Here is a 26,332-nt window from a genome sequence, read left to right on the forward strand (position 1 = left end):
CACAGGCATGCCCGAGCTCTTCTATACCGGGCGTCTCCTCCTGATGACCATGAAGGGTGCCGCGATCTTATAGGTTTTACAGTGTATGCTAACAATCTCGCGCCATACAGAACAGCCAGAAAGCAGTACCCAGCGCCACATAAATCCCTCAATAAGTTAGAAGAGAACAAAGGCCTGCGTCTCGTCGGGTGAGCGTACGCTCCTGCATCGTCCTGCATTTCATTGCCGCCACCGTCACAGCTGCTTAAGCCGAACAATGGAGCCTGATGAAAGAAGAGATAGGAAGCGTCTTGCGGAAAGCGATCGCTTTGCGAGTGATACGCCACAGCAGAAGACTGCTCTCCCCTGCCGACAACGCTATGATTATGCGCCCGCTCCCGAAAGGTACAAGGCTGCCACGGTTCGCGGCAGCCTACCTAAGCCCGCACTATTGCAGGCGATCGCTTCGACGCAACAAGAAGAGTGTGGTGTGGTGTGTTGAACACTAGACCCATTTCAAGATTTTGACTAGTACCATCTACAACCAATGTGTTATGCCCGTAAGCATTTCCTGCTTACTCTGCTCTTGGTTACGGTAGAGGCAGAGATTTTTTTCTTAAAGGGAAGAGCGACCATCACACAGGAATATGCAGTATTGAGGTCCAAATCAACCAAGTTGGCTAAAAAACTTTTCTGCACGCAGATACGGGTAGAGGAGTCCTGCTGGAACGTAACATAATTTGTAAGGGTTTCGCCGCTCCCTAGCTCTTTGAGGGCAACCACCGTAGGAAGTGAATCGAATGTTAACAGGAAAAGCTGGAGGTTCGCCCGCTTGGCGCGGGAACGGAATCCCCGGCAGTTCCACTGGGCAGTTTAGGTAGGGGTGGCCGAATTGGTATGAGGAGAGAGCCTAATTTGAGTTTCCATGGATAGCCATTTGGATAGCCAGACATTTTAGGATAGCGGCCAGACTCATCTTTGATTGGAGCGCCGAGTGATCGGACGCCAGGCGAAGAGTGTGCGATGTGCTGTGCTATGATTGTGGGTACAATTGCACTCATTTTGGCGATCGCGGAGATGATTGCCGCGGAAATGTGACTTTCTAGGACATCGAAACGAGCGTCCATGCGGGCCTCTAGACGGGCCTCAAGTGCAGCTTCCGCGTTCAGTGCTGCTTTCGTTGCCGCGGGCTCACTCTTCATTAACTCGGTAGCAGGGTCAGAGGGGGAGTGATAGGATTTTTCGATTGCGATTCTACGAGCGCCATTTTCTGGAGCATCATACCAATTTTGCCCTCAAGAGGTTCTAGTTTGGTTTGCTCTGCACTGCATGCTGCAGGGGGGAAGCAGGGAGACGAGGAGGAGGCAGCCCTGTCCGTAACACTCACCTGCGATCCATGTTCCACGGCGTTGCCTTGCTGTGTGGTTGCGCTGTCTACGGCTTTCCAGTGTCACCGCGTGGTGGCGGCTGCGTCGGCGGGCGCTTGCCGGCTCTTCCGGTGGGTGCCGCTGGCTTCTCGATGTTGTTTTCCTGCTTGGTAACTCACCGGGGGCGGCCAAGATGGCAGGTCTTCTTCTTGGAAGCTTTCTTTTTTTAGCCCTTCGGGACGGCCGCCTCGTGCTTGCGGAATTTGGCCGCATACTCCCGCGAGTTCTGCGGCGTGTGCAGCGCCACAAACTCAGCACCGCGGCACACACTCGTGAGGGGCCCTCACCCCCTCCTGAAGCGGGGCTTGTTGCCCACAGAGACCGCACGTGTACGGCTAAGTGCTAGGACAAGCATCCACTGGGTTGCCAACTGCCCCACACAGGCCGCAGGCCAGGATCATCCGGTAGTAGTTTTTCGCAGCGATGAACATGGTCTCGCAGTGCACAAAACGTGGTTTCTCCCTTCCGGCGAAGGGGATCCGAGCGTTGTTGCAGGAGCCGAATTTCCTAACCTCAGCGATGGTGCCCGCCCTCCACTGCACCAGCTGCCGAAGGGATTAGGTAGCGTCCGAGTTGCTGACGGTGATGAAGACATAGCAGACATCGCCTCCTTCTTGTCGAAGGTATCCTTGCAGTGGAATGTTCCCATGCTCGCTGTTAACAGAGATGTACCCGAGGAGCCGATCAGCCGCCGTCGGGTTCGAGGTGTAAATCACAATGAGGTTTTATTCCCGGGATGGCAGAACCACAGCAGACCTTGCTACCTCGGGCCCGAGGTAGGCCATAATGGGGGTGCCGTAGCGAATCTTTGAAAAGGCTTGGTGCAGAGACATATGTTTGCGTGCCTTGACCACGACCACGAAGTCGTCTGGGCACGGTCTTGGGAGTGGGCGAGGCTTCCAGGTGGGAAGGGCAGTGCCTTTGCTTCCTGCAGCGCCGGAGGCAGGAGGCTGCGTCTCGCCAGCCGGTGTGTCGGAAGTGAGGGCAGCGATGGACGAAGCCAGCTTTGCTTGAACGATCGAGCGGCGCGTGACCACTTCTTTGAGAGATTGGTGCCAAAATTTCGGAATAGCTACGGAGTTGTCACCTTGGGATGCTTAAACTGTCATCCAGATCATGCCTTGGGGATTGTAACGCCTCACGAATAATGCAGGGGTAGTACTGTTACCTCTGGAGAACGGTTCCACGCCGCCGCTCGTCGGCGTGGAAAGCCGACGTCGTTAGGCCAAACTGCATCGCCGGGGTGGTCGCGTGTGATTCCGCCTTAAAATCTGCAATCTTGTGCCCACCTGGCAAAATTTGGTATCCAAGTGGTCCGGATTGCTTGCTGCGTCGAAAGACGCCAATATTGTAGGGGTGCCAGCCGAGAAACTACGGATCCGACACGCCACATGTCTTAGTCGGACGCGCTTTCTGGCGGACCCCGAGTCCGGGTGGTGCGAAATCTTTGGTTGACTTCTTACATTACTCGAGCTTCTGTTTTGCTGGAGCCTGACAAGTAGGGATATGTCGTTGTGCTTCCAACCAACTTACGCAAAAAGGCTCGTGTAGTGTTCAAGAAAAACTGTAAAGTTATTACAGTAATGAGCAATTTAAGTTACAAAGAGCGCAAATAAAAAAAGAAATGAAAAACATTAAAAAAAGAAAAAGACGGCATTTCAGAACCTATTCGTTCCCTTAATCAAGTGTGCCTGCTTGCGAGTTGGAGTTAGCCTTTTTAACCCCTTCCGTAGTCAGCCGCCAGAATATCAGACGGTTATTGTAAAATCCGTGCTTTGCCATTGTTAGAACTCAACTTGAGGCGTCTGGGGAAGAAAGCCATAGATGAGTCAAATCTGCACTTTCTCTTTTCAGTAAAAACTTCTAAACCGGATCTGTCGTTCCGCTTCATATTACCTGAAAGATTTACATGGAATTGGTTTCATGCTTCCGTTAGGAACGCCTGTTGAACCTGGGGCGTGATCATGCGTTTCTTGCATCTAATTCTGCAGCATTTGTTCAGTTTTTGCAGAACAATGAAGGAGGATGCTGAGCGTGTAGTGTTGATGTAGAAGAGTTACTACCCTCTCACTCAACCTATGGTTATGAGTGCCGGTTGAGAATGTGTCCATAGCTGAAGAACTAACGCGAATTTGCAGTAAACTATGGTGTTAATGAGGAATGCCTTTCTTAATATTTTTCGATGTACCTCTCATATACACAGGTCTCATCGGTTGGTGAAACGTTCATTCTCAGATACTACTTTTGCATTAGTTTGAGGTTGCACTAGTACTTAGTAGCATATTTCTTTCCAAAATAGATAGGACCATTAACAACAAACATTTTGGTCCCGCTACCAGCGTCTTTAACTCTTTCGCTCATTACCTACTATTTACAGAGGTGGGCAACCTGATAACTTTGCTAGTAATGTTCTGAATGTTTTCAAGGAGCGTGGTTTAGGCCTCAACTTCATGTTTGATCCTACTATGAATAGTGCACGGCAGTTTCAGTGCAATAGCGCTTCTAGGTGCATTTTCGGATTTTCGGCATAAGCACAGGTGCCCACAAAAGTTTCCAGAACACGAAAATTGCAAGAAAAGCCTAATTACGGGGCAGTCAAAGAAAGCATGGAACCATGAAATGAAGTGTATAGTTGGTAGTTCCGAGCTCGACCTGCACAATCAACGCTTCAGTGCCTGGTTGCGCTTCTAGACAGCGTTGAAACTGTTTTTGGAATTGATTGTTCTCGGAGCAATAAAGAATGAGGAGCCTTATTTAAGCGAGAAACAGAGGTAATACGTGTATCAAGCCGTCTTCTGTTTCCCTTGCAGGCTGTGAGTTTTAATTTGATGACAAAACGGGATTTGTCATGGCAGCATCAAAATTTTGGTTGCTATTCATTTAGCTGCTGTTTCTTTAATGGTCATATATGGTCCTTTTTGTATATCTTCATTATGTACGTGCCAATAAAATCAGTGTAGAGCATGCGCATGTCCGTTTTTTTGCGTGGTTGTCTCTGCCTTTCAACGCAGTGACGCCGCCGCGGTGGCTCAGCGGTTATGGTGCTCGGCTGCTGACCCGAAAGACGCGGGTTCGATCCCGGCCGCGGCGGCTAGCATTTCTTTGGAGTTGAAATTCTAGAGGCCCGTGTACTGTGCGATGTCAGTGCACGTCAAAGAACCCCAGGTGGTCGAAATTTCCGGAGCCCTTCACTACGGTGTCTCTCATAGCCTTAGTCGCTTTGGGACGTTAAACCCCATAAACCAAACCAAACCTTTTAACGCAGTGAGTTTCTTTCCGTCATGATGGATCCCCTGCTTACACGAAGTTTGAAAGGATATGATAGGAAAACTTTTAAATATCCAAGATATAGCGGGTAGCCCGAGGACTACCCGCCTAGACGATGGCCGAAAGGTCTTGACTATCGGCGGCGGCGGACGAGTTGTAGCTGAGTCGCCGGGTCGGAGCTCAGTAGAAAGGTCTCCCATTCGTCTTTCGTGTTTATACCTCGTCCCTCCCGGCGGGCATGAGGACATTCCCATAGTATGTGGACCAAGGTGGCCCTAAGTACGCAGTTTGCGCATTTGCCTGAAAAATCTCCTGGGTACATAAGACTCTAGAGGGCGGGGTTTGGAAAGGTGTAAGTTTGTAACCGGCGCCAGTTGATGGCTTGGTATCTGGACAAGGATCTATCCGCTGGAGGAAGCATAGCTAGTTGCAAACGATAGTGCTGTGCAATTTCTCTGTAGGTCACCATGCGATCCCTGTGTGTAAAGCCCACCTCGCTCTGGTCCGCCCGGAAGGAAAAGCCTCAGGCGAACTCGTGGGCCGTCTCATTACCAGGCAGGGATGCATGTGCTGGCGCCCAGACTAGTGTAAGTTGCCGGTCTATTATATGACGGCTTAGAATTGTATTCGTTAGAGGGGAGATCCGGCCCCTGCTGAAATTTAGTATGGCAATTTTGGAGTCACTGATGATGTACCTCGCTTTTGTGACTACACAAGCCAGTGCTATGGCAGCTTTCTCTTCAGTCTCTGGGTTACCCGAGAGTATGGAGGCACTTATTTTCAGGAGTTGTTTATTATTGACGACCGCGAGGGTCATCACGTTCTTACCATACTCAGCGGCATCCACGTAGACCACGTCCTCGTCTTTGTAGGAGCGGAAGCGTTTCTCTTGCGCCTCTGCCCGTTTGGCCCGGCGCACTGAGTGATGAATAGGATGCATATTCCTGGGTAATGGGGTACAACTATATTGTCCCCAATTTCTCTCCGAGCATGTGAACTTTGGCGGTTGTTTTGTTATCTCGACTGAGATGGAGTTTTTCTAGAATAGACCTGCCGGTTGTGGTCCCGGCTAAGCATTCAATTTGGGACGTTCTGACTGCTTCCGTAATTTCTTCCAGGGTATTATGTATGCCTGGCTCTAGAAGACGGTGAGTGGATGTAAGAATGGGCAATCCTAGAGCTTGTTTCGTGCACCGCCTGATAATTCCATCTAACTTTTCCTTTCTGAAACTTTAAGATCAAGGAAGGGGGCAGGGCAGCATACGAGATACCGCTAACTACGAACGTCTGTACCAGGCGGAGGATATTCTGCTCTTTCATGCCGTGTCTCCTGTTGGCAATCCGCTCTATGAATCGCATCGTTTGGCATCGTTTGTTACGCGGTTCTCCATCTTAGCTATTGCCCCACCGTTATACCCGTTGCTTTGTATAATCTTGCCTATAATTCTGATTTTTTCAACGTGAGGAATGCCCGCCCCTTGCGCATGTAATTTGATGTTAGGGATGGTTCTAGTTTGTTTTTGATGCAGAGGTCGATAAAAAAGAAGTTCAGACTTCTGCGGCAAGCATTGCAAGCCCCTACGGCTGACATAGTTTTCGACCTCATTTATGGCCTTCTGTAGCGTACGTTCGATGTGCGCGTCGTGTCCACGGGTCATCCACATGGTGATGTCGTCCGCATACATGCAGAAGTTCAAGCCATCTATCCCCTCCAGCCCCATTGGTAGCCGTATCATGGCCACGTTGAAGAGAACAAGAGAAACAGGGGGGGGGGTGGGGGGGGGGGGGAGAACAATTGCATTTACCACGAGATTGAAGCCTATTAGAAGGCAAAATAACCTGATACAAAAACTTGGAGGACGCCTAAGCTTAGACTTTAAGACTGGGACACGACAGCGTGTTGCAGCGTTGCCATGGGGGTGGTGGTGAAAAGCATTTATTACAGGTTACACATAGAGAGGTTGTTTGGGAGGTGGCCCCTTAGTGCGCCACCCCCTTCACAATACGAGGTGGGGTCCCTATTCCGGGACCCCATTTGACTCTGCCGCCGCTCGGGTACGCCGGACCAGGGCCTGTTGGGCCGGAAGGTCGTGACAGCCGAGCAGGGCCGCCTCTCGGTCCTCTCGGGTTGGGTTTGGGTGGGGGGTGACGGAAGGATTTTTCTGTCATGCCCACACCATATGGTAGGTGTCAGCCACCTACGTACAGTATGGGCAGAGGCCAGAAAAGGAGGGGTCGAAGTGTTTTATGACTGCCGGGCACAGCAATGTATTTGTAAAAAGTCTTATCAGAAGACGCTCACCTGTTTTTCCCAGCCCCTTGAGGGGGTCGGGTACTTGCGGAGAGAGTCTTGATAGTGATTGACTATATCTTTAAATTTTAAAAGGGGTTCGTTGTCCAGATCCGAATCGGTAAGGTCATCGCCAGGGGCCCGGGAAGTGAGTGCGCGGGCGGCTGCGTCTGCAGCCGCGTTACCTGGTAGGCCTTGGTGGCCCCGAGTCCAGACTAAGTAGCGGAGCGTAGGATCTCGGTCCCGTGCCGCGTTCCGTAGTATTCGTTAAGCTGTGAGGGAGACCCAACCCAGCTCGTCGTTTGGACAAGCGCCTTGCGAGTCTGAGAGGATATATTGCGCCTGAGGGTGAGAGGCCGCCAAGGCGATGGCTACCTCCTCAGCGTGAGTTGCGCTGGGATCTTTGAAAGTGAGCCCGTCACCTGTATTTGCTGGTGTATTACTGCGGCCGTGTACCATCCCCCCCCCCCCCCCCCCCCCCCCCCTAGAGCGGCGCGGGCCGGCCACGTCCGCATAAAATACACCGTATTTGTTGCCATGATGGCGGTGGAGGGCATCCGCCCGCGCCTGCTGCCGCCGGCCATTATGGTCTTCTTTGAACATTTTCGTAGGAAGGGGTCGAACGTGGATGGCGCATCTCCACATTTCGGGCACTCGTACCCTTTCCTCTGTGCGAATGTTGTGTTGAATGTGTAGTCGGTCCAAAAGGCAACGACCGGATACGGTCTGGGCAAGACGCGTGTATTGGTTGGTGAGGTGCGCTTCTTGCAGCACCCGATAGGTGTTCACCACTGCCAGAGCGAGGAGCCTCGCGTTGGAGGTGGAGATCGGAAGGTCGAGCGCCCTTTCGATGATCTTACGGAGGGTAACCTCCAAGACATCTTCGTCCTGCTTGCGTAAGTGCAGGTAGGGGGTCGAATAGAGTATTCGACTCGTAACGAAAGCATGTGCGGGTCGCAACGCATGTGTGCTTAGTAGACCTCCGCGTTTGTTGGAGACCCGACGGACCATGTGGCCCACCTGGTCTCCAACCTTACGCAGCTTGGCCAGTGTTGTGTCTGCGCGACGTGTTCTACTAATAAAGAGTCCGAGAACTCTGATCTCCGATGCCTCACGGATGGGGCCGCTAGCGAGGGAGAGGGAAATGGGTATAGCACACTTCGGCGATGGCGGAATATGCACGAATTCTGATTTCTGTGGGGAGCACTGGAGGCCGCAGTACATCGCATAGTTGTCTACTGTGTCAGCGGCTGCTTGCAGGCATTCCTCCATGTGACCCACATTACCTTGGGTGGCCGAAATAGCGATGTCGTCGGCATGCAGCGCATGCTGGATGCCGTTGACATCGGCCAATTTAGAGGGTAGGTGAAGCGTTGCCAAGTTAAAGAGCAGAGGGGACAGTACAGTGCCTTGTGGTGTACCCCTGCTGCCCATTCTGTACAGGCCGTGCTCTTCGCCCTGGATTCGGACGAAGGCCTGCCGATCCGTGAGAAAGTGTTTAATATAATTGAAGGTGTTAGTGCCGCAGTCAGTCTCGCTCAGGTGCGCGAGAATGACGCTGTGCTTAACATTGTCAAATGCTCCTTTAAGGTCCAAGAGCAGGACTATGTTGTCGTTATGGGGGCACTCGACAGGAGTAAGCACTTCATGTTTTAGTTGGAGGAGTATGTCTTGAGATGACCTATGCGGCCTAAAACCGAAACATGGTATCCGCGAAGGTGTTGCGATTTTCTAAGTATTCTGAGAGTCGATCTCGAACCATAGTTTCCATGAGTTTGCCCACACAAGATGTTGAGGAAATGGGTCGGAGGTTGTCTATATTGATTGGTTTGCCGGCCTTCGGGATGAAGGTGACTATCGCAGTTTTCCACTCTATTGTTAGAGGATGGTAGCCTTCCCAGACGGCATTTATGTATTCTAAGAGTGCTTCGTACGCCGAATCCGGTAGGTTGGCCAAAACTTTGACCGTTACCTTGTCCCGACCCGGAGCCGTGCCTTGTTCCATTTTGGCACGAGCCGCCCGTAGGTCATGGAGTTGAAGTCGCCGATCGATATCAGGATTTTCTCTGCCTGCACAGAGATGCCGACTCCCGGGGGTCTTGAGTCTCGCACAGATATCGATCCCGCAATGTCTGTGCCAGCTGGTCCGTATTGCCCTTAAAGTTGTGAATAGCTCTTTGAAGGTGTTTTGGGTTTCGGTGCGTGTTTGGGTGGGATCGATCAGACCACGGAAAAGTCTCCATGTGTTGCGACTAGACATTTGCCTAGCGGCCCGATTGCAGCGGTCCACCCAGTTGGAGTCGGCAAGCTGGGCAGCGTAGTCCGCCGCCTGCTGGGTGATATGGAGAATTCGAAGTTTGAGCTTCCGATTTTGTTTCTGGCGACGCCATCTCTTTGTGAGACTGTGACGCGGCTCCCAGAGATGAAGGAGATGGTTGCCCACATCCGTCACCCTATGTGTAAGCTGAATTTGCTTGTCGTGTTTGCGAATATTTTGTATAAGGGTGTGGGCCCAAGAGGAATAGCCGTTTTGTAGCAGACTGTACGGGGGCAAGGACTGCCGGAAAGCCGTCCAGTCTGGGAGTCGTGCCTGGTTGAGGGGTCACTTGAGTTGACGGGTGTAGAGAATGATGTTGATGAGTCAGTGGTCGCTGCCGAGGGTGTCCTCGGTGTTGATCCATTTTGTGTGTTGAATGTTCCTAGCGAGGGTAAGATCAGGGCACGTGTACCGACTGACGGACTTACCCACTCTGGTTGGGACTGCAGGGTCGGTTTGGAGGGTGATGCCCTGCGTGGAGATAAGCTCCGTCAGCTTTTTGCCACGCGTTTCCTCCTTACGATAACCCCACATCCGACTGGGGGCGTTGAAATCACCCACAATCAGAAGGGGGTTGCACCCTGCCACCTTGAGTGCCTTACTGAAGATGTCGGAAAAAATTATGTTCTTACGTTTAGTGGGACAGTAAATATTAAGAATGTGTACGGGGGGGGGGGGGGGGGGGGGGGGGGTCAGTCCTTTTCAGGACTGACGTTCGTCCTCTGACGTTTCTGACGTTTGTCGGTTTTGCTGCGGCGGCGTCTTCGGCGGCTGCTGTGGCGTCTTCGGGTTGGCTGGCGGGGGCCGGGCGTCGCCGCTTTCTCGCCGCGCTCCCGCAGCTGAGCTGCCGGAAGCACCTCCTGGCACGGTGCCCGGCGATGACTTTTGACGTTGCACCGGAGTGTCCTTGGGCGGGCGTACCACGGGGGGTCGCTGCGCCGCCTGGATACGCCGGAACTTGCCCTGGCATGCCTGGGAGCCCGTAACGTGCGCTTCCCCGCACACGAGGCACGATGGCTTGCACTCATGAGCTTTCATACCCTCGGCCGTTGTCCCCACATTCTGTCCACGATGGCCGCATCTTTCTTCCACTGGCCTGGGGCAGATGTTCGCACGATGGCCAATGGTACCACACCGGTAACAGGCGGGAATAGTGCGCTTGTATTCTCGAACCGGTGTGATAGTCGTGTTATAGCGGACGAAGCGCGGCACTCTTCTACCCACGAAGGTGATGAGCGCTATCGACGATTTGCCCAGTTTTGGGACGAAGGCAATGTCCCCGTCCCTCCACACAATCTTGCCTTTGAGCGTTGCCGTGGTCTCCCGCTCGCTGACGGTAATAATGCCACGGCACACTTCACCGTTCAATTTTACGTGTCCTTGCACGGGAACCAGACCTTTGCTGGAAGAAAGGATGAATTCCCTGGCCAAATGTTTTGCGATGGTGGTGTCTTGGGTTGCACAAATGAAGAGGTTTTGGTCCCACAGGGGCCAGTTCACGAACGAGGCCTGCTGAGCCGCGTCGATGCTAACATAGGCGGTCAAGGTATGGCCAAGTTTGCCCGGTGGGAACGCTGCCCGTAGGTCGATGGATATCCGTGACTTGACCACAATAATGATGTCTTCTTTGTCGAATTTGGGTGTTCACGGAACGCCATCGCCCGTTCGGCGCGACGCCTTGCCCGAAGGAAAGGAAACGACGCCTGTCTCTCATATCTCGGTGGACACCCGAACCGCGCCGTGAGGGCCTTAAGGAAATTGAAGTGAAAATTGGTTTTAAGGGAAGAAACGACGCCTGTCTCTCTCATATCACGGTGGACACCCGACACGCACCGTAAGGGCCTTAAAAAAATTGAAATGAGAATTGGTTTTAAGGAAAGTAGATACGCCTGTTGCTCATATCTAGGTGTACACCCGAAAGGAATGGACACAACAGGACGTGTCTCGAAAGCAGCCTTCTAAAACAACACCCGTATTCGCTAGAGGCGCCTTTGTTCATTCGAAACAAACGAGCTGGAGTGGCTGAGTGGTTATTATTTATTTATTTTTGACGCTGAGTTTGCCACGCGGCATAAAACGTGGTGTTAGTGACGAACGGTAGAATACGTTACAAATACGCATGAAGCCCGGTTGCGTGTAAAAAGTCACATAAGCTTCGGGCGTAAATGTTTTTCGTTATCCACACGTGCAAACTGGAGTCATTGTTTGCAGACAGGCCTGCCTCTTGAAGAACTCGAGCGCGCACCAGTGAAGTTCCGGGACATGTCCACAGTAGGTGGTGGACATTGGTGTCGGAAGCGGGTGCTTTGCAGTGAGGGCATTTTTCCGGCGCAGGAATCTTGTCACTTTGCCGCTGATTGCAAACTGCAGGCGTAAGGGCCACTCCGACACGCCGCCTCAGAGAGACCTCCTCCACCCGTGATAGGTTGGGGGGAAGGGGTAGGTACACGGGGGAATAAGAGCACGTGTACGCTGCCTGAGGGAGGCTGAAGATGTTAGATGTGGCAGAAGTGGAACTGGTTGAGTGGTTAGCGTGCTCGCCTCGCACTCCGGAGGCCCTGGTTCGGTTCCCCAACTCGATCAATTTGTACTCGGTTTTATTTATTAATTAATGCACCTTGGATTTTTCGCTCACGGTGGTGGTGATCTCTTTTATTACGCCCAAAAGCAGGGGACCAGTCCAAGGACCGGTAGCGCTGGCTTAGAGGAGGTTTGCGGGGATCCCTTGCGATGTCGCGGCCTCCACCGTGCGCTGGATAAGCCGGCGTTGGTCTGATGGCTCGGAAGTACGAAGAAGAGACTCCCGCATCTCTGGGGTGTTGGAGTTGGCCAATGCTGCCGACGCCGACGACGACTGCGGCTTTTCTGCGACACGGGGCCCTTAACGCTGTCGCGTTAGAAGTCAGGCCAGCGTCTCTAGCCCGACCTGTGCGCGCTCAGCCCGACCGTTTCTGCAAAAATCAATCCAAACTTCGTCATCAAAATGTTTACGTGGGCCAACATAGGCATTTCGACAAACTTGTGTCGTTTGTTTTCCATGGTAGAAAGGTTGGTCGATGGTTCCTGATAATCACAAAACGAACAAGGCATGGAAACCTTCTGGGTTCTTGCCAATGTTATTATTTTTTTATTTTTCTAGCGCTTCTGTTGTGATTTTTTGTCATGTGCATCTGCAGTCTTGTGTTTCTTTCGTTTCCTTTCAGAAAAATTTAATTCCTTGAGTTAAATTTTAGGTGCCTGATTGATTCTCATACGTTCGGTGGCGTTTGGCCATCGTACTTAGGAATAAAAACCAAAGAACCCAGCTTCCGTTTTGCTGATGAAAAGTAAAGAGCTTTCCTGGGAGCCTTTTCCTCTTCATCGGCTATCGCTCTTGTATTCGGCGTTGGATAAACATTCGAAATTTCAGTTCTTTAAAGAACTGCTTACAGTGACTGGAACGATGAAGGGGCCTGTCCGAATCGCGGCACATTACAGGCAATTTTTCTTAACCCTGCCGCGGTCATCGTAAATAGTAGTATTAACCGCCTTTGACGTGCTTCATGAAATGCCTCTTTTCTCGCCATTATTTATTTTATTTTTGATCATTATCTCCACTGCCGAAACCGAAAACTTCCTTCGGCGCAAACATTTCGGTGCGTGCTCTATTATTGTAGCTCATGTCTTTGTATAGCTTTATAGCGTGACGTTCTTTTGAAAATCGATGCTGTGCCTCCTATCTTTGGACCCGATAAGGACTGTTGCAGCGTGTTGGAGGCGCTCAACATTTTCGAAACAGTGGTTGCCCCAGATAGACGGCATCTTTATATTTTATACTTCTGCAACATGCTTAGCTGTTTTTCTTTGCGAATATTAGTACTTATCTTCTCGAAGTTGCCGGCCGGTTGTTTGCTTGTTTAGCTTCTTCTTCGAGCGTGCATTTCTTCTTTCGGAAATCAGGCAAACATAACATGCTTCCTCCTTATCTTGGAAAAACTTTTTAAAATAACGAACGCCTACAGTGCCACTGGGAAATGTCGATATATCTTGCGGTCTAAAGCAAGCGCAGCACAAAGGTCTTTTAGATGAACATATTTTTTTATTTAAGCTATCCAGTGCGCATGGAATAGGATATTGCTCTTCAGAATAACCTTCTTGTTGGAACGAAGCTTTTCTTTTCTAGATTACTGCAAAAAATCATGTGCCATGCGTCATTTCTTTCATTGTTATTTTATACTTTTTTATTTTACGACTAATTTAAGGAGCGCGCCAAACTTAAAGAAACGCGATTATGAATAATGCTTACGGAGACATGCCTGGACACTTAATCATAGAAAATAAGCCCTTCCTAATATTTTCTTTCACATGACATGGTGACAGTGTGTGATGTAATGCAATTTTAAAGGATGGATTTATGAGCTGAAGGAATAGGATGACTGAGAATAGGTGAATTAGTTGATGGATAAGCCACAAACCTCATCGCATTTCACATCGCATGCGTTTGAAATATCTCGACGCTTACGAGCTTCAAGTAAAATCTTCCACGTCATTTATACTCTTACAGCTTTTCTCGCTTAGGCAATCAAGAATTTCTGACGAGTTATTGTGTTTTATTCCGTTCGGTGCGAAAGCATTTGTGTGCAAGCAAATTGTCCTCCGCCGCAGTTCTAAGAGCTGTACGCGAAAGAGCTCTCAATGCCATCTCATTCACAGGACAAAAGGCAACACAGGTCCTTGCTTGTGGGTAGCGTGCGAAAGTTACTCTAGCAATCTAGTGCCGATGCAGAGGTCATTGGACGGCCTATACATTATCTGGTAGGCCTGGAACCTAACCTACATCCTTCCACTATTGAACAGCAAACTTGAAGGCGCATATCAACCGCACCTGAATCACCGAGAACCCATGTTGTCACTGCACGTGAAACTGCTTTGATTCGGATCTCTGAGGCAATTCCCGTTCGATATTTGCGTGCATAGACAAAGTACTTGGCAAACTCATTTGTTCCCACTTTATGTTCTCCAGCCTGCTTTGTTTGTCTGCAAAATAACCGCTGTTTTCTTTCCGTGACTCAGCGCGGTTTCGTATTTTTTTGTACTTCTCTCTTTCCTGCCTCGTCTTTCCTATACGAGAAAAAAACTGCGCAGAAACAGGGACACAAGAAAAGAAGACGACGGGACAGGCGCTGACTAGCAACTGAAGGTTTATTGCACGAAACACAAAAAATATACTCTGCAAACAACCAGGAGCACGCATGAACGGCGCCAACAAACTGATAAGATTTCACAATCAGCCATGATGTTCAAGAAACGATATCTCACAGTCATGAACGAGGAGGGTTGCTAGTCAGCGCCTGTTCCGTCGTCTTCTTTTCATGTGTCCCTGTTCCTGCGCTGTTTTTTTCTCAAGATGTACCAACTAGCTCAACTCGCCGCTTAACTGAAGTTTCTATACGAAAACACGACAACACAGTGCGTACCATTCCTAAGGCCCCTGAACGACAGCTCGCTGGCTCTCCATGAATCAGGCCCGCTTCCGACGCTAGCGGCCTTTCTATAATGTCTTATATTTTCGCTAAATATTGTTTAGTGTCGCGTTTTTATTTTCAACCGAAATAAGCATCATTAGAATCTTTACCGGAACTGTCAGCCGGATGAAGTACCTGTATTAAGTGAGCTCTGAATCCCCAAAATTCGTTATAAGCATTCTCAGTGCACATCGAGAGCCATCTCCTAACTAAGCCGGACAATCCATTTCACTTTCTGCGATGTACCAAGGCAGCATTCTTTTTCATTCACGACTTTCTTTCCTTCTATCACTTTTCAGCTGTGTCCTACATCCTACGTCCGGTTCGCCTTCCATCTCCATGCTTCGAGTCCTTGAAGCTACAAAATGCGTCCCTGCCCGTCCAGTAGTTGTTTTTCCTCTCAGTGAGAGTGAAGCTCTTGGAAAACTTCTCGAAAAAATACCACTTCCCATCAAGCTCTTGCCCGAAACCACCGACCATTTGATATGCGAACTGAGAATTATCTTGAAACAAGATCCTTCACATTGCGGTGTAAGCAGAGAGAATGCAATGAGGTTCTTGTTTCAGCGCAGGTATTTATTTGTTGAGTGGCATGCAAGCTCACCTTACACAGCACGTACCCGCACTGGTTTGTCATCTCTCAACGCTGTAGCACCCACATTTATGGTGCCATCGGACGACCAGAAAAAAGCTGTTCAATACTTCCATGACGTACTTTGTTATCTGATAATCGCTACTCCTAATCATGTCAGTGTCCCCAAAGACTATTACAAAAATTGCGAAATTCGCGTGCGGATTTCCCCTAGTCAGCTGTGTTTCCGCCACTACGATAGTAGTTTTCCTCGAGGAGGCGAATACTTCGCTCTGGTGGGCTGGTATGGTGAATCCGCTGCTTATATTACCACTAAGACTGACGCAGTGGCTCTGCTAGACGCCTACAGAGCCCTGAACAACACAGTGCATTTAGTCGAAGCCAACTCTGGGCAAGCGTTCATCAGAAGAGAAGTTGACTTCGTGCTCTTCCCCATGCTCGCGGATTTCATAGAGGCTGATTTCATTTTTCGCGACGCGCAGTATCCACCAGCCCCTCTGTGTTTCTTCAGTCGCCGTGTTCTTTCGGCTGAAATTTTCTTCATTGATTCTTGGTTTTCGTTTCTGTGGCTGCTGTTGTCTCTGACATCTTTGGGAGGATTAGTCATTCTTGTATCATGGTTACGTCTCAGGTTTTTGGAATTGCAACGGAACACTGCAGCGTCAGCCACGCTGCTTTTTTTTTCTGTGTGTTCTTGGGCAGGAGCCCGCATGAAACATCGAGTTGCCGTAGTTTCGTCACAGCTTGCTGGGCGCTGGGCATGTTTTTTCTCGGCAACTACATACAGAGTACAACAACAGCCATTCGCAGCTTACCACGTGCCTCAAGAAGTATACATAACACAGAAGAATTGATTTTCCAGCTTGATAATGGTTTTCTCGTTCCATGCCTGAGCTCCCACTGGTCAGGAATACGGGGAAGTTTTTACACGCAAAAGCTAGATTGGTCTGTGCTTGCCAGCATCATGAGGTCCAGCAAAAGTTGCGGACGCGATTGCCTACTTCACCATAGAGCATCGCAATGCTATAAGAAGGCACAAGAGGGCACTCGCGTTGCGTTATCTGTATGTACCCACGAAGAAGTGTTCATCGCCTCACAGTATAACCTATTGCTTGGAGACCATGCGTTGCTGCTGCCGCAAGATTCGGCCACTCATGAACAGAACCCGTTCAGGTACGCAAAGTAGTTATTTTTATCCTGCATGATTAATATTTTGCCAGAAATTCACCAGATTAATATTTTACCAGAAATAAATACCTGCAATTTTTTTTGCACAATTTCAGTTCTGCACACAAAGTGCGCATTCCGAAGAGCAACAGAAAAGAAGCGTGGTTTTTGGCGTTTTGCAGCTTCGTCTTAGCATTCCTAGCTTCCTGCAGAACATTTCATTTCTTCAGTTTGCCATAAATGAAAGTATTAATGAGTCCCACACCTAACTGCTCTCCGTCTTCATTAGAGATACACGCACAGCCGAATTTCAGTTTTACTTGTCAGAAGAAAAATGGTTAACATTTTACTTCAGTGGTAGAATAGTAAAGAAAGGTGGCAAAGCGATCTGCATTGCTGTTCAAAATAAACGTTAAATGTCAAGATATTAAAAGCGCTCCATGACAAAAGTGTTATTAAGGAGACAAATGCAGAAGAGAGATGGACCGGGTGTATCTTCAATGCTACCGCTCGATGAATTTTGTACATTGGTGTTCTGTATCGCAAAAATTGAACTATCTATGTATGGCATCGAAAATAGGTTTTTTTGTGTATCGGTGTTTCAATGATACTAGATGTTTAAAATAGAAGTGTGCCGCAGATTTTAGGGCTGCTGTGAGTCTGACTTTGGGCCAGGAGAGCTCGGCCAGACGGTAGCCCTCTGAAAAAAGAGAATTATCAAAACACAGCGCAAGTGCCGTTGGCCTGGTCGACCATCTTTCTTTTCTTCCTACTTCGTTGTTCGGCAGACAGATGACAGGTACGTTGCTCTTCTGCACTCACAACGACAGAAGGAACAAATAGAAACGGTCAGCGTTACGATGGGAACAATGCCGTTCATGGCTATTTCAAGTGGCGGCTCTGCTCGCAGAAATGAAACACTTAGAAAGAGATGGTTGGTTGGTTTATGGGGTTTAACGTCCCAAAGCGACTAAGGCTATGAGAGACGCCGTAGTGGAGGGCTCCGGAAATTTCGACCACCTGGGGTTCTTTAACGTGCACTGACATCGCACACTACACGGGCCTCTAGAATTTCTCCTCCAAAGGAGCTTGCGGAACATTGTTGTGTATTCTGACAGCACAATCAAGGTCACGCTCTCTTCCACACGCATGTCAATGTGGTCATCAGTGCCGACAACGTCAAATGTATCAGCTCAAGCATTTCTTTCATTTCGAGGAGCAACGCTCTCCAGACGCCGTAGTTTTCAAGATGCGCTAGTGAAACTTGAGTTTCTTAACTATACCTTCCTCTATAACTATAACTCTCCTCTATTCCGCGTGGAAATGCTTCCCTCTTATCCGTTTATCAAAAGTCTGAACCTCCACCTTAAGGGTATGACGCAGTATGACGTGGTAGCCTAAACGGGTGACTAGTTTCTTGAGGTTTTCTTTGCAAATCACTGCGCAGTCAAGGACAGTGGTCTTTACTTCACTGTTATTTTATTAAGGAGAAAGCCTGCCTTGGCTATGTCGACGGTTTTGTATCCGCAAAACGTGTCTGCAGCAGTTGCGGGGAAATGTCAAGAGATAGCGTCTATAGAGAGAGAGAGAGAGAGAAAGCAATTTTAATGAGGAAAAGGTGGAGAGGTCGGCCGGTGGTAACATGGCCCTGGCCTGCTACTCCCCACAGGGGAAAGGGAAGGGGAGGAAAAGGAAAGTGCGAATGAAAGTTGATGATGGCGTAATACAGTGAGCTTCACGGGTGATGTCGACACACACACGCAGAAACGCTGGCTGGCACTCGCATCGCGGTGAGTAGACGCACATAAACTGGTGTCGGCAACACAAACACCGACAAATGTCATTAGCCATGTAGGTAGTGCACAGGTGGTCAGAGATGGGTATCCAGGCCTGTTTCACACAAATACTAGTTGTGCACGGCCTTTGTCACACGCCACCAATCAGAACGTCTCGCCCTGGCGCCCACTAGAGTTTCCTCAGAGAGAGGGCGAGAGTCCAGTTGTTTTACGGTCGCCTCCAATGTTCTTCTTTCAGCAGTATAGTTCCGGCACTCGCAAAGAAGGTGTCCAATAGTCTCTGGAGTGTGGCACTGAACGCAATTTGGGTTACTTTCGATGCCGATCTTGTGAAGATGTGTTTCGTGTAGGCAACGTCAAGCCGTAACCGGTGGAGTAAAGTCCCATGACGTCGCACCACCGTAGATGGCAGATGAAATCGTGAGTTAGCGTCAAGCTTAGAGACGCGGTCCTTTTGATGGTGCAAATCATTCCAGTGCGACTGCATTGCGGCTTGCATTAAATGCGTCAACAAGGCTCCAGTGTCTGATCTAGAAAAGTCTATCTCAATGAAAGCACCATCAGTATGTGCCAGGCGAGCCTCGGCGTCAGCACGCTCGTTTCCCGCTATGCCGCAATGGCTCGGTATCCACTGAAGCTTTATGATATGGCCGCGGTGGGAAGCTTCGGCTAACAAAAGCGCAATCTTGAACCAGCTGCTCGCATGCCCTTGGTGATGTGAGGATGCCGGGTGAGAACTTTGGGGCCAATCGGACACTTAGTTAATTAATTACAGCCAAAAGCGACAAAAAAATGGGCGTGATCGGGTCACCATCGGGGCGCGAGTGGCACGAAATTCGAATCGCCGGAAGCGCCGTACCACGTCTCGCCCTCACGTGACCCTACCACGTGATTGGCCCACGTGACCGGAATTTTGCACAGAAGCATATTTCAACGGGAAAGAGTCTATGAACGCAATATTTTTGCGTATGTTACAAGATTCATCTATAAAAATCAATGTATCCGCAGGCCTTGACCCGGCAGGCTTGCAGGGGAAGGGGGCAAGCGCGACGGTTCTCAGGTGGCAGGCGGAGAGGGGCAAATCTCCCAAACGCCACCTGACTATTGATTGCTTCGCAAACACGGCGATCCCGTCGAACTCTTTTTGAGGTCTTGCCCTCGCTTTTTTGTACCTGAAGTTATTTCATCTTTCGTTTTTCTTTCGATTTGTCTTTTTCGTGGTTATGTGGCCTGACAGGGCACTTAAATACTGGTCCCCCTCTTCTTTCGAAATAAAACTTTATAGGTCAGCATCTCGACCCGCCGTACTTGTGCCTTGAGTTCTTGTGTACTTGTGTTCTTGTGCCTCGTCCTTAGTGCGCTGCTAGCATGGCACTCTTTTCGCCTCCATGGCCCACCTAATGCGGACGCATTTCAAAAAGGTTTTCTCGTCAACAGTTGCCGCACCCTGCTCACGCTTCAAGGGGAATCGGTTTGAGACCCGGCTCTACCGTTTTTAACAAGACACGGTTAGGGAACTTGTGTCGCACAAAAATTCGACGTCATCGTCGTTTACTATGAACGTTTACTGCGTGTTACTCCACAGAAGCAGGCTAGGAGATTGGTGGACCACCTAGGTTAGAAGACCTTGGAGCGTCGTCACAACCTGCCTACCGGATTGTGAGCGAACTGCCCACCGTGGCAGGTGGTATTTAAATTCATGATTTGTCGCGATAGGTCGCCGGATCACCCAAGTCCCACCGGTGGCAGCACCTGTTCATCGCTGGGCAGTGGCGCATCGCTTGATTGCTGCACCACTGCGCCAGGAATGGCATGAAGACTGCTAGAGATGTGTGAACATTAAATATAGATTGCCCATTTCTGCATAGATGGGTATTAACCCAATTAGCTATCACGCAATAACCTTAAGGCGTTGCTTAGTGCCCCATCCAGTTTTTATTTTCAGCGCAAATCCTTTCTCTCTTCCCAGACACTCCGAAATGGTGGTGGATGACGTCACGGCCCTGTAGACCAATGAGAAATTATGCACTGATGCCATGATTCTTGCATTGTCTGATTGTTTTGGGGTGTTTTGATTAATACTGTTGATCAATGCGATTATGTCCAACAAAAATAGCAACCTTTTTGGTCCTATGTCACAGGTACAAACACCGTCGGCTTCTTCGCGCTGTCTTGGAAGGTGGACTGGCCGTCCCACACCGGAAACACACATCGCCGCCAACAGAAGAACGGCGCCCATCAGAGCCTTTCCACCTTTACTTTGTTGTGTGGGCTCTGGGCTGTGCCACCTCGACCTTAGCTCTAATAACAGAGTGTACATTTTATGCTTGTGGGAAAAAAATTTTTTCTGCAATTATTTTACCAGCACGCAGAAGATGGCGTTCAGTTATCAACGGGCACCGCTAGGCTTTGCCGTATAGACTTGTGCACTCTAACAGTGGCACTGCACTGCATGAATAGATCAGGTTAGTCACCTGCATAACACAGAAACAGTGCCGCACAGTGAAGTGCAGTACGGAGCGCATAACACGCGTTTTATTGCATGCTTCTATTATGAACGCATGCGTCAAAACTCTTTCATCACTCGATAAAATCATCTTTTGCACATATTTGTATTGGGAAGCGCCCTCTTCTGATCGCAACTGTTTCATTCTTCTTCCATTAAAGTCTTGAGTTGGTGCAATACAACCGGATACTACATACCAGTTATGCTAATATCCTTGGCAGAGCTAGAGTTCTTACAATACACTCTTGTACCAGTCGGCAAAAATTTACGATTCTTTCGTCGATTCTGGTAGTGCTAAGCGTGTTGCGTTTCGTGGCGTAAACATCTGATAAATGGGGCGCCGTTGTACGGCCGTGGATAAAAAAGGTGTCCCCGGTAAGCTTAGCCAAATACAAAAATATTCTGAAGCACAATACGTGGAGACAACTTCGAACATGCTAACCCCTGCATGTAGTATCACTGAGATTAGTTTTTATTTGGTCACGTGATTAAGTAGGTAAACACAAAAAAAAATTTTTACCAATAAGAATTCGGACGTTATGAAATTGTGCAATGCGCCAAAAAACGTCTAATTCTTTAACTTTTATTTGTGTGCACTTTAGATTAGTTTTTCAAGTTGCAAAAGAAAGCCAGGGAAATAGGAAGAAATAAATCAAACATGAGCACATGCTCACTTCTAGCAGGAGGGGAGCTCTCAAACGTAACTCGTGAGCATAGCCATGCTCGATGGTGCCGCGAATGTGAAATTGTAAAACAAACGAAGTTGGCCTCGCGGCAGAATTGAAGGTATAACCGGTGAACTGGCCACGTTCACTGCGGACAACAACGGGCAGGCTGGTTCCCGGTAGCGATACGCACGTGGAAACACTAAGCCCCGTTCCAAGTGGCTGCAATGCGGTGCGTGCATTGCGCCTGGCGTGTGGTGTTTTTGAGTTACCTACTCATTGCTTCCTTTCTGATGCCGGCGATTTTTCTCCGGTTGGACACACAAAAGTCCCGATCGACAACTCGGATGATGTTTAGTGTTTCTGTCAGCCTCATCGTTAACTAGCAAGCCCACTGTTTTCGAGACCGAACAAAGCCAGGTCGCAGGTGTTACTCCATTTTCACAGCCAGCGCACGCTGCATTACTTTTGCCTCGTCGCCACTGAGCGCACCCTCCTGCACGAATTGTACATTTGACACACCGCTGCCGCAAAGCGAGAGTCCACGGTCATGCTAGATTTTTTGAAATATTTTATGGGCTTTCTTTTCCATACGGTATTGTGTAGCATTATCAAAGTCGCCAAACTTCTTATTTAAAGTCGTCATTGCTGAAGCACTACTCAAGTGGATCAAACCCAACCGAGAATCTTGTGGCTTACCTGAACTTGAGGGTGCAGAAATAAAATAATTATTGCCGCCGCTGGGCTTTAAGCTCACGGCGGCGCGATCTTCATCAACGTCACTCTGTGGCGCGAACAGACCAGGTCAGCTGAACCTCGATCAGAGCTTAACCTCAGTTTAATCTCCGACGACCAAGCAAAGCAAAACGATTAGCGAACCAAGCATAAAACATGCTGTCGCACATTTACTCAGTTTAGCCGCGTTAAAATTCTAACACATTTTTGGACGTTCTTCAATGTGGAATTTGCTATAAAACATCATAAAACAAGTAAATTTTTTAAATTCTTAAATTTATTCGACCGAATGAAACAAAGAAAGTATCTGACACTACATATTGCGGCGCACCATATTATTGAAGGTGTCTGCATTTTCTGAGCTACAGTATATTTTAATCTTTTGTTAAAATTAGGTGGGCACCTGGAACAGATTTCCAACGACAAAGCTTCATTTCTGCGCACGACTCAGCAACGCTGTCTTTGGTAAATGTTATACATCGCACGCGTGAAATAAAGGTTTTTTAATGTTTGAAAACGGTTGTGTTTCTGCTTCTAGCTCATGAAAATATTACTACTAATAAAACTAACCACACCGGATGTCTCTCTTTGGCCACTTCAGCAGGTCATGCCCGGTGAAGTGCAGCCTGTCTAATACCATCTGTTCCCTTATTATTAACAGGTGGGGTCACCAGCTAAATGACGTTATGCACCTTTCTCTAAGTAACCTGCCTCCAGTAAGCTATCCTCTCGCCACGGTTAATATTATTAAACTCAACAGGTTAACTTTGGTTGGGGGCAAATAAAAAGCGGTGTTTTATGTCACTCGGCTTAAAAGGCTAAAAAAATTGGAGGAGGCACATAAGCTCCACCCTAGAGGTACGAAGCTATAGTGTTAATGGGTTATGCCCACATATGCGGTAGTGGTCATTCCCGACACTACATTCACAGAACGCAGGGTGTCCTCATACTACTACTGGCGCAGTGGTGCAGCAGTTAAGCGCTGCGCCACTGCACTGAAAATGACAGGTTGCTACCACCGGCGGGGCTTGTGCGACCCAGGTTGCCCTTCTCAATCAAACTCTATCGTCCGATCATTAATTTAACTATCAACTGCCACGGTGATCACTTTTTTTCAGTAACTATCAACTGCCACGGTGCTCACTTCTTTTCAGAATCTGGTGGGCAGGTTGTGATGGCGCGAAAAGGTTACGTGACCTAGGTCATCAACTTAGAATGTTTCTGCGGGCACTTTCATGCATAATCCGAACGACGCCGACGGCGCCTGATTTACCGCAGAACGAGAGCCTTAACTCTATTGCGTTAAATTTTCTCCCGCTTTTAATCTCGCTCACGTGTTCTTGTCATGCCTTCGTTGAAAGTCAGGGAGAAATTCCTTAATGAATATCAAAAATCGCTGATATGTTACTGTGCGCGGGGAAGAGAATTGCAAGCGAAATACGGGAGGAGAGAGGAGCAGAAAATGATAAGTCTTTAAGCAATGTCAAATCGGAGGAGACACTTCCGCTTCGCATTAAAGGTATAGCGCAATAGCGCCAATGTCGATATACGCATAATTGGTCATTCTCGATTTTACATTCATAGATCACTGGCATTTTACATTCACAGATCATACCACTCGTTTTGCAGTGGTGCAGCGGTGAAGCTGTGCGCCCTGCGACGGCAGCTGCTACCACCGACGGGGTTTATGCAATCCAGGTTGCTCTTCTGGGGCAAGTTCGCGTGACCAATCATTAATTTAACTGACACCCCTCGCGGTGGTCAGTTTTGATGACAACACAAGGTCACGTCACTGAGGCAGTTCCCGTAGGTTGCTTCACCAGGAATTTTTCGCCTACAACGCTGAAGATGGCAGTTGAGTTTCCATTTCACATGGCGACGTGAAGAAACACTTGTTGATTTTGAAATCTGGTTTCTTGATGGATTTATGGTCCGGACTCGCAAGCATTCAGATTACTCGAAAAGAAGGGAGAAAAAGAAGGTTAACTATTTATTTACACATAAAAAAACTAGAAGAAACGAACAAGGAGAAAAATATTTACAGCATGATTGAACCGTTGATTAGACGAAATCAGACCCGGCTTAACCCAGAGCACTCAGATTTGAGCCCTGTGTCTCCGCCCATGGCGCTGAAGGAACCAATAATCAATGAGGCGACACTCCTCACAAATCGATGGTGAGAGATAGGAATATGAAGTTTCCATCAGCTAATTAAATACTGGGGAAAGCATATCGGCTAACCAAAAACTTGGGAAAGCAGGTGTTCCGAGCAGAGATACAAACAGCACTGATTTCACTGCATTCCGAACCTCTGCCTTTCCTTATGTTTTCTTTCCGCATACTTGCATTCGGGACACACGTATGCCTCGACAACAATCACTCAAGGATTTTTTGATAACAGGAGACAGCTATTGTTGAGAGGACAAGCTCCCAGTGGCAACTACAGCCAACCAGGGGCTTCTTCTAAGCATCCAAAGCTCAAATGACCAATTGGCGCCGCATCGCGTACCGCTCAGCCACCGTACACCTGCGTCCTCACAATAAGCAATGTATATGAGCAGAGCGAATGACTCATACGTAGGGAAATGAGAGGGCTAAAAAAACGTCCACTGGCCACAAAATGACGACAGCAGGCATTTAAACGCTGAACACTGCACAAAGCTGTGCGCTGGAAAGATATCTGCGGTAGGAAGGCAAGACGGAGACGGAACGAGTGCTCTGGCGGTGGTGCCGCCGGCACCTAAAGAGCAGCCACCGACTTTCTGTCGTGCGTCCGCGGTTCCACGAATTTGGTAACAATTCGACCGGGGACAGGTGCACATCTCAAAGTAGCTACCGCGCGCCGTACACTCTGTGCGCATCAGACGGTTCAGCGAACTTCACAACGACTACAAGAGATTTTCCGCAGAACAGGAGCCTTAACCCTGCGACGTTAGAAAACGGCCACTGAATTTGGGATAAGGTGGGCCAGCGAGCAACTTTAGGAGACATATGTTAAAATAGTGGCATATCCATAAAAGGGACTGACAACGTTCGCTGCATGAAGAGTTCGTAACGGTGAGCTAGAAGGATGTTTTAGGGGTGGCTTCATTATATCTACAGACAGAAGCAAAAGTTGGCAGGTATCTGTTCAAGCATGAATCCCGAGTACCAAGAAGCAAACTGTCGAACCTGGTAACCGACCTCGCGAATTCCATCAGGACAACGCCTGGTGTGTTAAACGTGCTTGTGACATGTTGTATTCCTTTCTTTTCTTTCTGCAGTACTTCTTCTTTCTGTACCGCCCCTTTTATTCCGTTTTAGAAGCTAATTTTAGTTTAAAGTGTTCTCATGTTCATTTTCTGTGAGCGTTCTTGTGCAACTCTTCTTAATACCGCTTATAAAATATTCGCTCGTAGTTTTTAGAAACCTGACATGGTATACTCATACAGCAGTGCCGTTCTCTGTGCAACACTTGATTAACAGGACGTGACTACGCTTCCTTTATCCTTGCATTACGTGTAACATTTTTGAAAATTCACTGAGTACTTGAAACAAATAAGTTGTTATCTTCTCTGAGTGCCCATGCCCAAAGTCATGAGTATATCTTTTCCGATGCTGGTTTAGCTCCTAGGCAGACTTAGACTGCGATTACTTCGAGATGTCTTCCTTAATACCGATTCATCTGAATTTTTTTTTTATTTCGCAGGTCTTAATAATCACCAAGATTTCTTCGTCACCTTTCCAGTAATTACTGATGGAAGCCTTGAGACATATTGAGTGTCTGTTTTAAAGCACCAATTCTATGCATGTCTGTGGCGAAGTCATCCAACTGTGTGCAAAACATGAATCCGGCGCTGAGAAAATACATCGCTGTGCAATGGTTTAACGGGGCTGCACGATTCCTCCCAAAGTCAAAAAGCAAAACGTAACCCTAGAATTAAGGCTAAACGCCGGCGCCAATCACATCCTTTAAAACCTTGTGATGCAGAAGATCAGTGAACGTAGTTTCTGGATAGGGAATATGTATAGAGGCGGCTCACCGGGCTCACCGCAATATATGCGCTCGAACGAACGGATCTGCAAGCCACCGACGTTAATATTGCGA

The 26,332-nt window shown here is 48.6% G+C and overlaps 1 pseudogene; it reads right to left on the bottom strand.

The window, feature by feature from the left end:
* Window positions 1-782: 782 nt before the first annotated feature.
* On the bottom strand, window positions 783-22,885 carry LOC149333286 (uncharacterized; annotated as a pseudogene).
* Between the last annotated feature and the right edge of the window lie 3,447 nt (window positions 22,886-26,332).

Source organism: Amblyomma mixtum, chromosome 8 (assembly GCF_055824585.1).
Source record: "Amblyomma mixtum isolate Tamu chromosome 8, ASM5582458v1, whole genome shotgun sequence".
NCBI lineage: Eukaryota > Metazoa > Arthropoda > Arachnida > Ixodida > Ixodidae > Amblyomma > Amblyomma mixtum.